General features: G+C 45.7%; 2 long non-coding RNA genes across 7 annotated transcripts in view; one reads left to right on the forward strand and one right to left on the reverse strand.

The window, feature by feature from the left end:
* Positions 1-584: 584 nt before the first annotated feature.
* On the reverse strand, positions 585-4,335 carry LOC147352879 (uncharacterized). Its single transcript, XR_015145215.1, has 3 exons — positions 3,958-4,335; positions 2,810-2,922; positions 585-926 (listed from the first exon to the last, which is right to left on the reverse strand). It is a non-coding gene; the product is annotated as an uncharacterized LOC147352879 (long non-coding RNA).
* The window catches only part of LOC147352880 (uncharacterized), a 65,137-nt gene continuing 56,010 nt past the window's right edge, over positions 3,745-12,871 (forward strand). For 2 of the 6 annotated variants that reach the window (XR_015145214.1, XR_015145209.1), the window contains exons 1-2: positions 4,595-4,714; positions 5,085-5,218. This is a non-coding gene — a long non-coding RNA (uncharacterized LOC147352880). Of the gene's footprint in view, positions 3,879-4,298; positions 4,438-4,554; positions 4,715-5,084; positions 5,219-12,871 lie in introns of those variants that run through there. The other 4 variants (XR_015145213.1, XR_015145212.1, XR_015145211.1 and 1 more) reach the window with 4 other exon arrangements.

A 12,871-nucleotide genomic window follows, 5' to 3' on the forward strand; every position in this document is an offset into this window, starting at 1 on the left:
AAGAGAACTGCTTTAGAATGAAGAAAGACATTTGCACAAAGCTTGGGCAGCTGATGGAAGTTGAATTGGTCCTATGGATAGGATTGTAAGGTGGAAACCATAATTATCCCCCATTTTGGGGTTATGGACTTGTTCCCCAGGAAAGTGACCATGTTTTGGGTAAAACACACTGCAGTATTTGGTGTGAATGTAGAAAACTTTGTACCACTATTTAAAGTTGAAACATTTGAAATTTTATTAGAAAGTAAATTACTTTTCAGTACAACCATGTAAGTCACATGACAGAAAATCAGAGATGACATCAAACATTGCAATAGAGGCCAAGAATTAATCAAACCAAATTCAACTAAAGTACTGATGCTAATTGCCATGTACTAGTTCACATGGCAGAGAAGGCAATGGCACCCCACTCCAGTACTCTTGCCTAGAAAATCCCATGGATGGAGGAGCCTGGAAGGCTGCAGTCCATGGGGTCGCTGAGGGTTGGACACGACTGAGCGACTTCACTTTCACTTTTCACTTTCATGCATTGGAGAAGGAAATGGCAACCCACTCCAGTGTTATTGCCTGGAGAATCTTAGGGACGGGAGAGCCTGGTGGGCTACCATCTATGGGGTCGCAAAGAGTCAGACATGACTGAAGCGACTTAGCAGCAGCAGCAGCAGTCCACATGGTATTAAAAAGGCACCATAGGAAGAGTATATTAGTTGACTCCATGCCCTGAGTGCTGTGGATGACCCAGATGGAACTGAAACTATGAGATGTTAATTCTAGTTTTCCACATAACACTACACCAAAGCAACTGTCAGAACTAAAAAGTGAATTCATGGACTTGCCTGGTAGTCCAGTGGTTAAGACTCTGCACTTCCACTGCAGGGGGTACGGATTTGATCCTTGGTCAGGGAACTAAGATCCAACATGCTGAGCTGCAGGGCAAAAAAAAAAAAAAAAAAAGAAAGAAAGTCAATAGAACTGCAAGATCATTTATGATTCTCTACACTAATAATGAACTATCAGAAAGAGAATTTAAGAAAATAATCCCTTTTATGATTGCACTCCCCCACACCAAAAAAAAAAAAAAAACTAGAAATATAACCAAGGACTTGAAAGACCTGCAAGCTAAAAACTACAAGACAATAATCAAAGAAACTGAGTGGACACAAGTAAAAAGATATCCCATGCTTATGGGTGAAAATACCATTAAAATATCCATTCTAACCAAAGAAACATACACATTCATGCAATCACTGACAACATTTCAATGACATTTTTCACAGAAACAAAAGCAACCTTCACATCTGTGTGGAGCCACAAAGGAACCAGAAGAGCCAAAGGGACCCTGAGAAGGCAGAACAGGCTGGTGGTATGTCTATCCCTGACTTCAATCTAGAGTATGGACCTAAAGTCACCAGAAGACATGTGGAATTGGCACAGAAGTAGACACAGAGACAAGAGAGCTCAGAAGTAAATCTACAGGTGCATGGTAGTTAATTTACAAGAAAGGAACTAAGAACATACATGCAGGAAATGACAGCCCCCTGCCCCCACCAATAAACCGTGCTGGAAAAAATGGAAACCACACACCAAGGAACAATACAGGACACCATCTTATACCACAGACAAAAGCTGACTAAAATCCCACAACTTTCCGCATCAAACCCTAACAGTCCTGGGTCCTCTTAAGACAGACTTTCAGCAACAGCCACACACAGCTTCTTCCCAATTTTCCTCACTTTTTCCTTCAGCAGCACCACGTCCTTGCAGGCCTTGAGGAAACTAAACTCCCATCAGACTCAACTGAACCCCACAATGTCCCAAAGCTGAAGCACCAGCGGGTTCTGAGATCAGAGTCCTGTCAGCTTCAACTGAACCCAATGCCCGAAAACTGAAGCCCAAGTGGATCCTGAGGAGGCAAGACTTCCATCTGCCTGAGTTGAACCCCACAATGCTCCCAAATTGAAGCCCCAGTGGATTCTGAGGAGACTAGATTCCATCAGCCTGAACTGAACCCCACAATGCCCCAAAGCCAAAACACAATGGATCCTGTGGTGACCCATCTCCTGTCATCCTGAATTGAACCCCACAATGTCCTGAAGCTAAACCCCCATCAGGTCCTGAGGAAATCAGATTCCATCAGCCTGAACTGAACCCCACAATGCCCCAAAACTGAAGCCCCAGTGGGTTCTGAGGAGACCAGATTCCATCTGCCTGAATTGAACCTCACACTGTCCCAAAGCTGAAGCCCTAGCAGGTCCTGAGGAGACCAAAGTGCTGTCAGTGGCCACCAACAGCCAGGTGCTCCAGCAGAGCAGGGAGTTCCCCTTGGGGTGGGGGGAGTGTCAGGGAGGCGGGCTCTGCATTATCATGACGGGCATGATCAAGCAGGTTTGCAGAGGTCAGGACAAGGGCAAGGAGACAAGCTCCAGCTCCAAGTATTGTGTGTCCCCATTTTCTGACACTGTGTGACCTACATGATCCAGACTTTGCAAGGAGCAAGCTGAGTTACAGAGGCAGAAGGAGCAGGAGGTGATGTAAAATTTTAACGTTTCCTCTTCAGGTTCAGGAACACGGAGGCCTCCCAGGTTCCCAGTTACTTGTGCCCCAGTGATTGTGAGCCTCTCCTCCTGGGTGTATGGCCAACCCTCACACTAAGTCCCCTCTACACTCATGGCCCTGGCCCAACCCTAACCCCTCCATCAGGCCCTGATGAGGCTCCCTGCCCCCACAGTGCATCTCACATCCCACCCCAATGCAGTCTTTTTGAAGTCTAAACAAGACCATGCCCCTCTCCTCCCTGTGATTCCCTCACCTGATGAAGCCAGGCCTTCATCCATTTCAGGTGACTCCAAGGGCCTCATTCTCTCCAGACTCCACGTGTGTGGCCACTGTCTGCACCCGTCTATATGGGCCTGTGGTAATCTCCTAAAATGAGGGTTATTTGATACACAGAGAATGGGGTGAATGGTGGCACCAAAGATGTGTCCCCCCAGAACAGGGCTATATCTGGGAAAAGGCACTTTGTAGATGTAGTTAAGGATAGCAAGGTAAGGTCATCTATGGTTAGGGAGAACTTTAATCCAACTGACAGAATCCCTAGAAGAGACTAAAGAGGACACACAGGAGAAGCTTCTTAAAGGCAGAGGCAGAGATATGAGGCGGGGGGGGGAGGTGCACAAGCACAGGGACCCCTGGAGGCTCTGAACATGGAAAAGTCAGGAAAGATCCTATCCTGAAGCCTCTGAAGGGACTTCAGCCCTGCACCACCTTGATCTCAGATGTCTGGTCTCCAGGACTGGGGGAGGATGAACTCCTGTTGCTTTAACCCACCCAGCTTGTGATCATTTGTTAGAGAATCCACAGAGCAGCCACACAGACCCTGCTCTGTAGGATCCTAGAAGTGTGGGTCTCACTAAAGCAGATGGAGGGTGGATTACAGAACCCTTAAAGTCATCACTGGACCCTCAGAAATGCTAAAGCAGGTCTGGACTCCAGAATGTTGAGGGGTCAAGTCTGAAGCCTGTCCCTAGGGGTACTGGCTGCACACACCTCCCCAGGTTCTTACACCAGTACATGTGGTATAACATCTCAGTCCTCACAGAGGACATTTAATATCACTGTTCACATTGCTAATTAAGAAGCCACCAGTTGCACAGGTGAAAGCCCAATTAGGACGCTTTCTTCAGGGATGAGCAATTCTGAAGATGGTCAAGGGTGGGGACTTACTCATGTGTATCCAGCAGCCCTTCCACACACCCCACCCCCTCCCCTCCCAAGGAGGGTTCTAAGTGGGAAGCTGGGAGACCCCATGGAGTCATCTCTAAGTAAACGCTGGCTGACCTGCAGGCCAGCCATTCCTGAACCTCATTCACCCTTCACAGGTAAAACACTTGAATACATGAAAAGACCTCACAGACTGGAGAAAAGTGTTTGGAGCCACTCCAGTGACACCACGCTTACTGAGTTGGCTCCTGTAGGTCAGGCAGGATGGTCGTGGCCTGGGTGATCTTCTGGAAGCTTTCCATTTTCCTACCTAAGTTACCCCTCCTGTCCTGCTCCCACTGTCTGTTTTCTTGCTTCTTCATCTCTTCCTGAGAAGATTTCTAACAGCAGGAGCAGGTAACACAGCCCATCCTAAGCAAGTGACAGCCTAGCACCTCCTGCAGAAGGTCCAGCAGAACCCCACACAGACCCAATCCCCTGAAACACCATGGCCCCTCACTCTCTCTCACCAAACCAGCCCTGCAATATCTAAGCAGAAAGACAACATCAAATACAGCTGCAGGCACTTGAGGGGGTTTATATAGACTTCAACCCAGGCACACATCCAAAGGTTGGGCCAGTCAGGTCAGCCAATCATTGCCCATATGGACTTGTGGTTTCAGAAAATGGGCCTCATTGTGCTGGCCAAGGTTCCAGGAACAGGTGTGGATCCTGTGGGTGAGGATGAATATGGGGCTGCTGCTCTGACTTGTTTTCTAATATTTTTATCTGACACATAAGTGGGAGAGAATTTCAGGAAGGCCTTCTTCTAATGAGAGGGACCCAGGGGTCAGGGAGCAGATGTGTGGTGGGTGGAGACAGGCTCAGTGCCCAGGTGCTGTGGAAGCCTCTAGAAAACCTGCTGGAAGGAGGCCACAACCAGTGAAGCCCAAGGTCACAGACCTGTCCTGAAGCTGCTGTATGTTACCTCAGGTCCTGCTCTGAGGGGCTCAAGGTCAGATCTGTCCAACAGAGGGGATGGGGATGCTCTGCAATGAGGGCTTTGTGGACAGTTCCTGGGTGCTGAGCCCTGTGGGATAATTGCCCATGTGAGCCCCATATCCTGGGAGGTGCCTGCCCATAAGAACCCCATGCTCCTGGGAGGTGTGAGTGAACAAGTATTCTCTCTGTGCAGTCATCACAGAGTAGCTTAGCGACTCTCATGTGGGCGGTACTTGGATTAGATGAGAACAAGGACATGCTGTGGGATGTCCCCTGAAACACCCCCAGGCCCACCCCCTGAAGAGATCAGTAGGTGGGTATTGGTTGCTGTGCTGGAGTGTGACCACATGGGTACCTCTTGTTTCTTCCACCTGACATCACAGAGGCCTCTCTAGGACACAGAAGAAAACCTGCCCAGGCATGGTGGGAGCTCCGGGTGACCAGCACAGGAAGTGAGAGGGAAGGACCAGGCTGAGGAGGCCCTTTCTGCTCTGAGCTTGGAGTGGACAAGCAAGTGGTGAGTGTGATCCAGGAAAGTGGCCCTGGTGATGGAAGACTTGTTGAGGACGTTTGAGCACAAGTTGGAAAAGAATTTCCAGACATAGAGCATTTCAGAAGGGAGTGAGTTTTATCAAGAACAAGGAGCAGAGATAAATTGGGCACTGTGAGCTCAGCGGGCCAACCCCCTGACAGACTAGGGAAGTCAACAGATGTCCTGGGTTAAGAGCCAATGTATGTAGTTTCAAGAAAAAGAAAATTCCTGCTGGAAGGTTGATGTTAGGTGATTGGGTGGGCCACCATAGGGTGCTTACTGGAGTGGGCATCTTTGCCTGGTAGGGAGTCAGGAAGCTCATTAGTGATAATCAGACACTTTTGGCAATAGTTGCAAAGGGGGCTCAGTCAGATTCACAGGTGACCTTGGTTCTGGGCTCCACTTCTGTGGCCGTGGTGTGAGGCCTCCCAGCCATGGCCTTGGGGAAGGACTCACCTCATCAAGGCTGACCCTGCCTCAGAGTAAAAGTTCCATCAACTTTTCTCTGTAGGAGAGATTCAGTGATCCTAGGTCTGTTTGGAAAAGTCTTGGACACTGAGGGGACACATACTGAGTGTGAACCTGGATATTGAACCTTGTTGGTAAAACTCACACTTTCTCTCTGTTGGCACTAAAAGGGTGTGGGCTGACAGCTACCTGAGAATCCATCCAATCGATAATTTCCTACTTATGACATAAATAGGTTTGGTCAAATTATTTCTATTTCTGATGCAAACAGGCAACTTGCAACTCCTTGTGGCAGGAGCATTTCCAATAGATTGTCAACTAATCAAGGTAACAACATTATGGCACTCAGCACTTTTAGATAATTTCCTAAGCCTGTTTCCTCAGGGACAGATCCAATATGAGCTAGGACTGTATTCAAAAGGCTCAGAAAGTACAGGGAAATACACTGGCTATGACTCTGGAAATTAGGGTCTCTATGCAAACCTGGAATTCTGACATCTTACAATCTAGACAGTTCCTGATGGACAGATGCCTGAAAAACACTCTGCGTTTATGTTTTACTTTCATCAAAGGAACATAGATTTCCCAGCATTCTGTGTGCTGAGAGTAACTCACTGCTTTAAAATGCTTGCTTGGATTCATTTTTCAGTAAGAATTTCCCCTGACTGTGTTACAGTCGGGACAGACCTACACTCACAGGGAAAAGCAAACTAACATCCAAATGTTTGTTCCATCAGGTTTTCTCTGTAGGAGAAATCCAGTGATCCTAGGTCTTTCTGGAAAATGCCTGGATACTGCACAGACACACACAGAGTGTGAAGCTGGATCCTGGACCTTGTTGGCTAAAAATCAGCATTTTCTTTCAGTTGGTCCTAAAATGGTGCAGAATAGCAACTGCCTGAAGATCCATCCAATTGCTGTTTTCTTACTTGTGACAGCAATATCTTTGGTCAGACCTTTGGGATTTCTGCAGCAAACATGGGACTTCAATTCCTTGCCACTGGCTCATTTCCAATGGCAGGTAAACTCATTTGGTAACCAGATTAGATGGCACTCAGCACTCTCAGACACACTCCTATAGCCTGTTTCTTCATGGGCAGTCCCAGGATGACCTAGGAATGGGTTTGCTAGTATCAGAAATGCATGGAAACATGCTAGCTATGACTCTGGGAACTAGGTGCTCTATGAAAACCTGGAGTTTTAACATTTTAGAATCTAGACAGTTTCTGATAGATGTCTGAAATACACTTTTTTTTTTTTTTTTTTTGCCTTTCATTCATCAAAGAAACAGATTTCACAGCATTATGTTTGCTGAAAGTGACAGACTGCTTGGAAATTCTTGCCTGGAGGTCATTTTGAAGTAACAATTTCCCCTCCCCTGTCTTACCATGGGAAATGCCCCCACACTGACAGAGAAAAGTAAACAAATGTAGAAACATCTGTTTCGTGAAGTCCCCTGTAGGAGGGATCCACTGATCCTAAGTCTGTCTGGAAAATCCTTGGATAGTGCTTGGACACATGTTCAGTGTGAACCTGGACTGGACCTTGCTGGCAAATTAGAATTTTCTCTGTGTTGGCTATAGTAGGCTGGGGCTTAGCAGCTCCTTGAAAATCAGTACAACTGCTCTTTTCCCACTCATGACACCAATACTTTTGGTCAAAACACAGGAATTTCTGAAGCAAGCAGGCAGTGTGCAACTCTGTGGCAAGATCGTTTCCATTGGAATGCCAATTAAACTACTTACATATGGTGTGGAACTCAGTTGTGTCAGACACACTCCTCCAGGCTCTTTTCTCATGGGGAGTCCCAGTAAGATAGAGTACTGTGCTCAGGAACCATGGAAAGTGCAGGGAAACTTACTGGCTGTGTCTCTGGAATTTAGGCCTTCTGTGGAAACGTGGTGTTCTCACATCTTAGAATCTAGACAGCAGTCACTGGAAGAGAGGTGCCTGAAAATCACCCTATTTATTGCCACTCATTCAACGAACAAACATAGGTATCCCAGAATTCTGTTTGCTGAGAGTAACCCACTACATGGAAATCCTTGCCTGGAGGTAATTTTTTAAGTAAAAATTTCCCCTCACGTGTGTTACAGTAGGGAAGGCACCCACACAGGGAAAAGCAAGCAAACATCAAAATGTCTCTTCCATCAAGTTTTCTCTGTCAGAAGGATCCAGTGGTCCCAGGTCTCTCTGGAAATTTCTTGGATACTGCAGGGAAACACGCTGACTGTGAACCTGAATATTTGACCTTCTTGGCAAAATTAGCATTTTCTCCCTGTTGGCACTAACAGAGTGTGGGCTGGCAGCCGCCTGATAATCCATCCAATTGATATTTTCCTACTTAAGACATCAGTAGGTCCTTTCAGATTTCTGACACAAGCAGGTGGCTTGCAACCCCATTGGGCAGGATCATTTCCATTAAAATGTCAAATAATCTAGGTAACAACAGTATGGATCTCAGCATTCTTAGATAATTTCACAGCCTGTTTCCTCAGGGTCAGACCCAATATGAGCCAGCAATGTGTTCAAAAGGCTCTGAAAGTGCATTGAAACATACTGGCTATGACTTTGGAAACTAGGGCCTCTGTGCAAACCTGGAGTTCTCAAATCTTAGACTTTAGATAGTTCCTGATAGATAGATGCCTGAAAAACACCCTCTTTTATGCCTTTCATGCATTAAAGTAGCATAGTTTTTCCAGATTTCTGTGTGATGAGAGTAACACACTGGCTGAAAATCCTTGCTTGAAGGTGATTTTTCAGTAACAATTTTCAGTAACAATGGGAAATTGTTACTGTAGGGAAGGGCCCCAAACTCACAGGAAAAAGAAAACAAACAACCAAATGTCTGTTCTATAAAGTTTTCTCTGTAGGAGAGATCCAGCAATCCTCTGTCTGTCTGGAAAATTCTTGGATACTGCCAGGACACATACTGAGTGTGAATCTGCATTCTTGAACTTGTTGGCAAAATTAGCATTTTCTGTTGGTTGGAACTAAAAGAGTGCAGCCTCAGCAATTGCCTGAAAATCCATCCAATTGCTCTCTTCTTAATAATGAGTGATAACTTTGGTCAAACCTTTGGGATTTCTGAAGCAAGCAGGTGGCTCGCCACTCCTATCTGCTGGCCCATTTCCAGTGGAATGTCACCTCATCTACTTAAGCACTGTATGGCACCCAGCACTCTCAGACACACTCCTGCATCCTGTTTCCTCAGGGCAGTCCCAGTTTGAATAAGGAATGTGTTTAAAAGCCTTGGAAAGTGCAGGGAAACACAGTGCCCTAACTATGGAAGTTAGGACCCTGGGAAACCTTGAAGTTTCATGCCTTGGGTTCTAGACAGTTCCTGATAGAGGCCTAAAATTACACTCCTTATGGATGCCTTTCGTTCTTCGAAGGAACACAGCTTTCCCAGCATTCTGTGTGCTGAGAGTCACACAGTGCTTGAAAACGCTTGTAGGTCATTGTTCAGTAGCAAATTCCCCTGACGGTGCAATGGTAGAGAAGGCTCCCACACTCACGGGGAAAGGCAAACCAACATCCAAACATGTGTTCCATCACGTTTTACCTTTAGATGCAATCAAGTGAGCCTAGGTCTGTCTGGAAAATTCATGGATATTGCAGGGACACATGAGTGTGAACTTGTATATATGAACTTGGTGACAAAATTCTCATTTTTATCTCCCACACTCATTTTAGGACCACATTGGTCCTAAAATGGTGCAGCATAGCAAATCCTTGAAAATCCACCCAATTGCTGTTTTCTTACTTTTTTTTTTAAATTTTATTATTATTATTATTTTTACTTCACAATATTGTATTGGTTTTGTCATACATCAACATGCATCCAGCACGGGTGTACATGTGTTCCCCATTCTGAACCCCCCTCCCACCTCCCTCCCCATACCATCCCTCTGGGTCATCCCAATGCATCAGCCCCAAGCTTCCTGTATCCTGCATCAAGCCTGGACTGGCGATTCATTTCTTATATGATATTATACATGTTTTAATGCCATTCTCCAAAATCATCCCCCCCTCCCTCTCCCACAGAGTCCAAAAGACTGTTCTATACACCTATGTCTCCTTTGCTGTCTTGAATACAGGGTTGTCATTACCATCTTTCCAAATTCCATATATATGTGTTAGTATACTGTATTGGTGTTTTTCTTTCTGGCTTACTTCACTCTGTATAATAGGCTCCAGTTCCATCCACCTCATTAGAACTGGTTCAAATGTATTCTTTTTAATGGCTGAGTAATACTCCATTGATAGATTTGTCCACCCTTTGGAATTTCTGAAGCAAGCAGGTTGCTCGCCACTCCAGCCACTGGCCAATTTCCATTGTAATGGCACCTCATGCAGGTAAGCACAGTATGCCACCCAACACTCTCAGATGCATTCGTGCATCGTTTCTTCAGAAGCAGTCCTAGTATATACCTGGAATATGTTTACAAGGCTCAAAAAGTTAATGGAAACACACTGCCCTGACTCTGGGTGTTAGGTTCTCTGAGCAAGACTGAAAGTCTCACGTCTTAGAATATAGACAGTTCCTGATAGATAGAGGGCTGAAAACACACTCTCTGTTGGTGCATTTATTGTCTCAAAGGAACATAACTTTCCAAGCATTTTGTGTGCAGAGAGCCATACACGACTTGAATATGCTTGCATGGAGGTCATTTTTCAGTAACACTTTCCCCTCATGGTGTGACCATGGGGATGCCCCCCTCCTCCCACTCATAGAGAAAGACAAATTAACATCCAAACGTCTGTTCCATCACATTTTCTCAGTAGGAGCAATCCTCTGAGACTAGTTCCGTCTGGAAACTTCATGGATACTGCACGGAGACATCCTGAGTCTGAACATGGATACTGGATTTGGGGGGCAAAAATAACATTTTCCTCTTGATTGGGTAAAATTCTGAGGCCTTGTAACTGCTTGGAAATCCATCCAATTGCTGTTTTCTTCCTTCTGACAATGATAGCTTTGGCCCATCCTTTGGAATTTCTGAATCAAGCAGGCAGCTCACCACTCCTAGCCTCTGGCCCATTTCCAGGGGAATGTCACTTCATCTAGGTAAACACAGTATGGCACCATACACTCTCAGACACTCTCCTACAGCCTGTTTCCTCATGGGCAGTCCCAGTATGACCTAGGGATGTTTTTGGGAGGCTTGGAAAGTGTAGGAAAAACAGTGCCTTGACTCTGGTAGTTAGGTCCCCTGGGCCACCCTGGAAGTCAATGTTAGATTCTAGACAGTTCCTAATAGATATAGGCCTGATAATATACTCTCTGTTGATGTCTTTCCTTTCTTGAAGAAACATACTTTTCCCTGCATTCTCTGTGCTGAGAGTCACACACTGCTTGAAAACACTCTTTGGAGGTCATTTTTCAGTAGCAATTTCCTCTGACAGTATAACCTTAGGGAAGGCCCCCACACTCACTGGGAAAGGCAAACCAACATCCAAACTTCTGTTGCATCACATTTTGTCTCTAGGAGTGATCCAGAGAACATAGGTCTGTCTGGAAAATCATGTATACTGTGGGACCACATCCTAAGTGTGAATCCAGATACCAGAACTGGTGGCACAATTCACATTTTTCTCCTGGTTGGTCCTAAAACTGTGCGGCCTAGCAACTGCTTGAAAATCCATCCAATTGCTGTTTTCTTGCTTTGAACAGCAATAGCTTTGGTTCACCCTTTGGGATTTCTGAAGCAAGCAAGCAGATCACCACTCCTAGTCATGGGCCAACTTCCAGTGGAATGTCACCTTATCTAAGTAAGCACATAATGGCCCCTCTGTATACTGAGACACACTCCCACAGTCTGTTTCCTCATGGGCAGTCCTGGTGTGACATAGGAATACATTTACAAAGCATTTAAAGGGCAGGGAAGACATTGCCCTGATTCTGGAAGTTCAGTCCTCTGGGAAGGCTAGAGGTCTCTTTTGTTAGAATCAATACAGTTCTTCATAGATAAAGGCCTGAAAACACACTCCCTGTTGATGCCTTTCCTTTCTCGAAGGAACAGTACTTTCCCAGTAGTCTGTGTGCTGAGAGTCACACACTGCTTGGAAATGCTTGCTTGCAGGTAATTTTTCAGTAGCAATTTCCCATGATGCTGTGACAGTAAGGATGTCCCCCATACTCACAGAGTAAGGCAATCCAAGATCCAAACATCTGTTCCATCACATTTTCTCCATAAGAGTGACCAGTGAGCCTAGGTCTTTGTGAAATATGAGTGGCTACAGCAGAGACACCTCCTGAATCTGACAGTGGATACCGGACCTTGATGGCCAAATTCACACTTTTCTCTTGGTTGGCCCTAAAATGCTGCTGCCTAGCAATTGCTTGAAAATCCATCCAATTGTTATCAGTCCAACCATTGGGATTTCTCAAGCAAGCAGGCATTTCTCCACTCCTAAGACTGGACCATTTCCAGTAGAATGTCACCTCATCTAGGTAAGGATAGTATGGCACCCAGCACTCTCAGACACATCCCTGCAGCCTGCTTCCTCATGAGCAGTCTCGGAATGATCTAGGAGTGCATTTGCAAGGCTTGAAAAGTGCGGGGAAAGACACTGCCCTGACTCTGGAAGTTTGGTCCTATGGGCAAGCCTTGAGGTTTCACATCTTAAAATCTAGAGTTCCTGACAGATACAGGCCTGAAAACACACTTTATGTTGATGACTTTCCTTCCTCGAAGGAACATAGCTTTCCCAATCTTCTGCATACTGAGAGTCACAAACAGCTTGAAAATGCTTGCTTGAAGCTCATTTTTCAGTAGCAATTTCCCTTGATTATGTGACGACAGGGAAGTCATCAAAAATCACAGACAAAGGCAAACCAACATCCAGACATCAGTTCCATCACATTTTCCATGTAGGAGCAATACAGTAAGCCTAGGTCTGTCTGGAAAATTCATGGATATGGTGGGGCTACATCCTGCGTGTGAACCTGGATACGGGACCTTGTTGGCAAAATTTGAAGTTTTCTCTCACTTGGCCATAAAAGAGTGCTGCCTAGCAACTGCTTGAAAATCCAAACAATTGTTATTTTACTTCTGACAGTGATAGCTTTGGTTCACCATTTGAGATTTCTGAAGCAAGCAGGTGGCTCTCCACTACTACCCATTTACCCAGTTCCAGTGGAATGTCACCTCATCTCAGTAAGCA

Source organism: Bos grunniens, chromosome 18, assembly GCF_055505025.1.
Source record: "Bos grunniens cultivar Pamir isolate PY7600 chromosome 18, Bosgru_T2T1.0, whole genome shotgun sequence".
Taxonomy (NCBI): domain Eukaryota; kingdom Metazoa; phylum Chordata; class Mammalia; order Artiodactyla; family Bovidae; genus Bos; species Bos grunniens.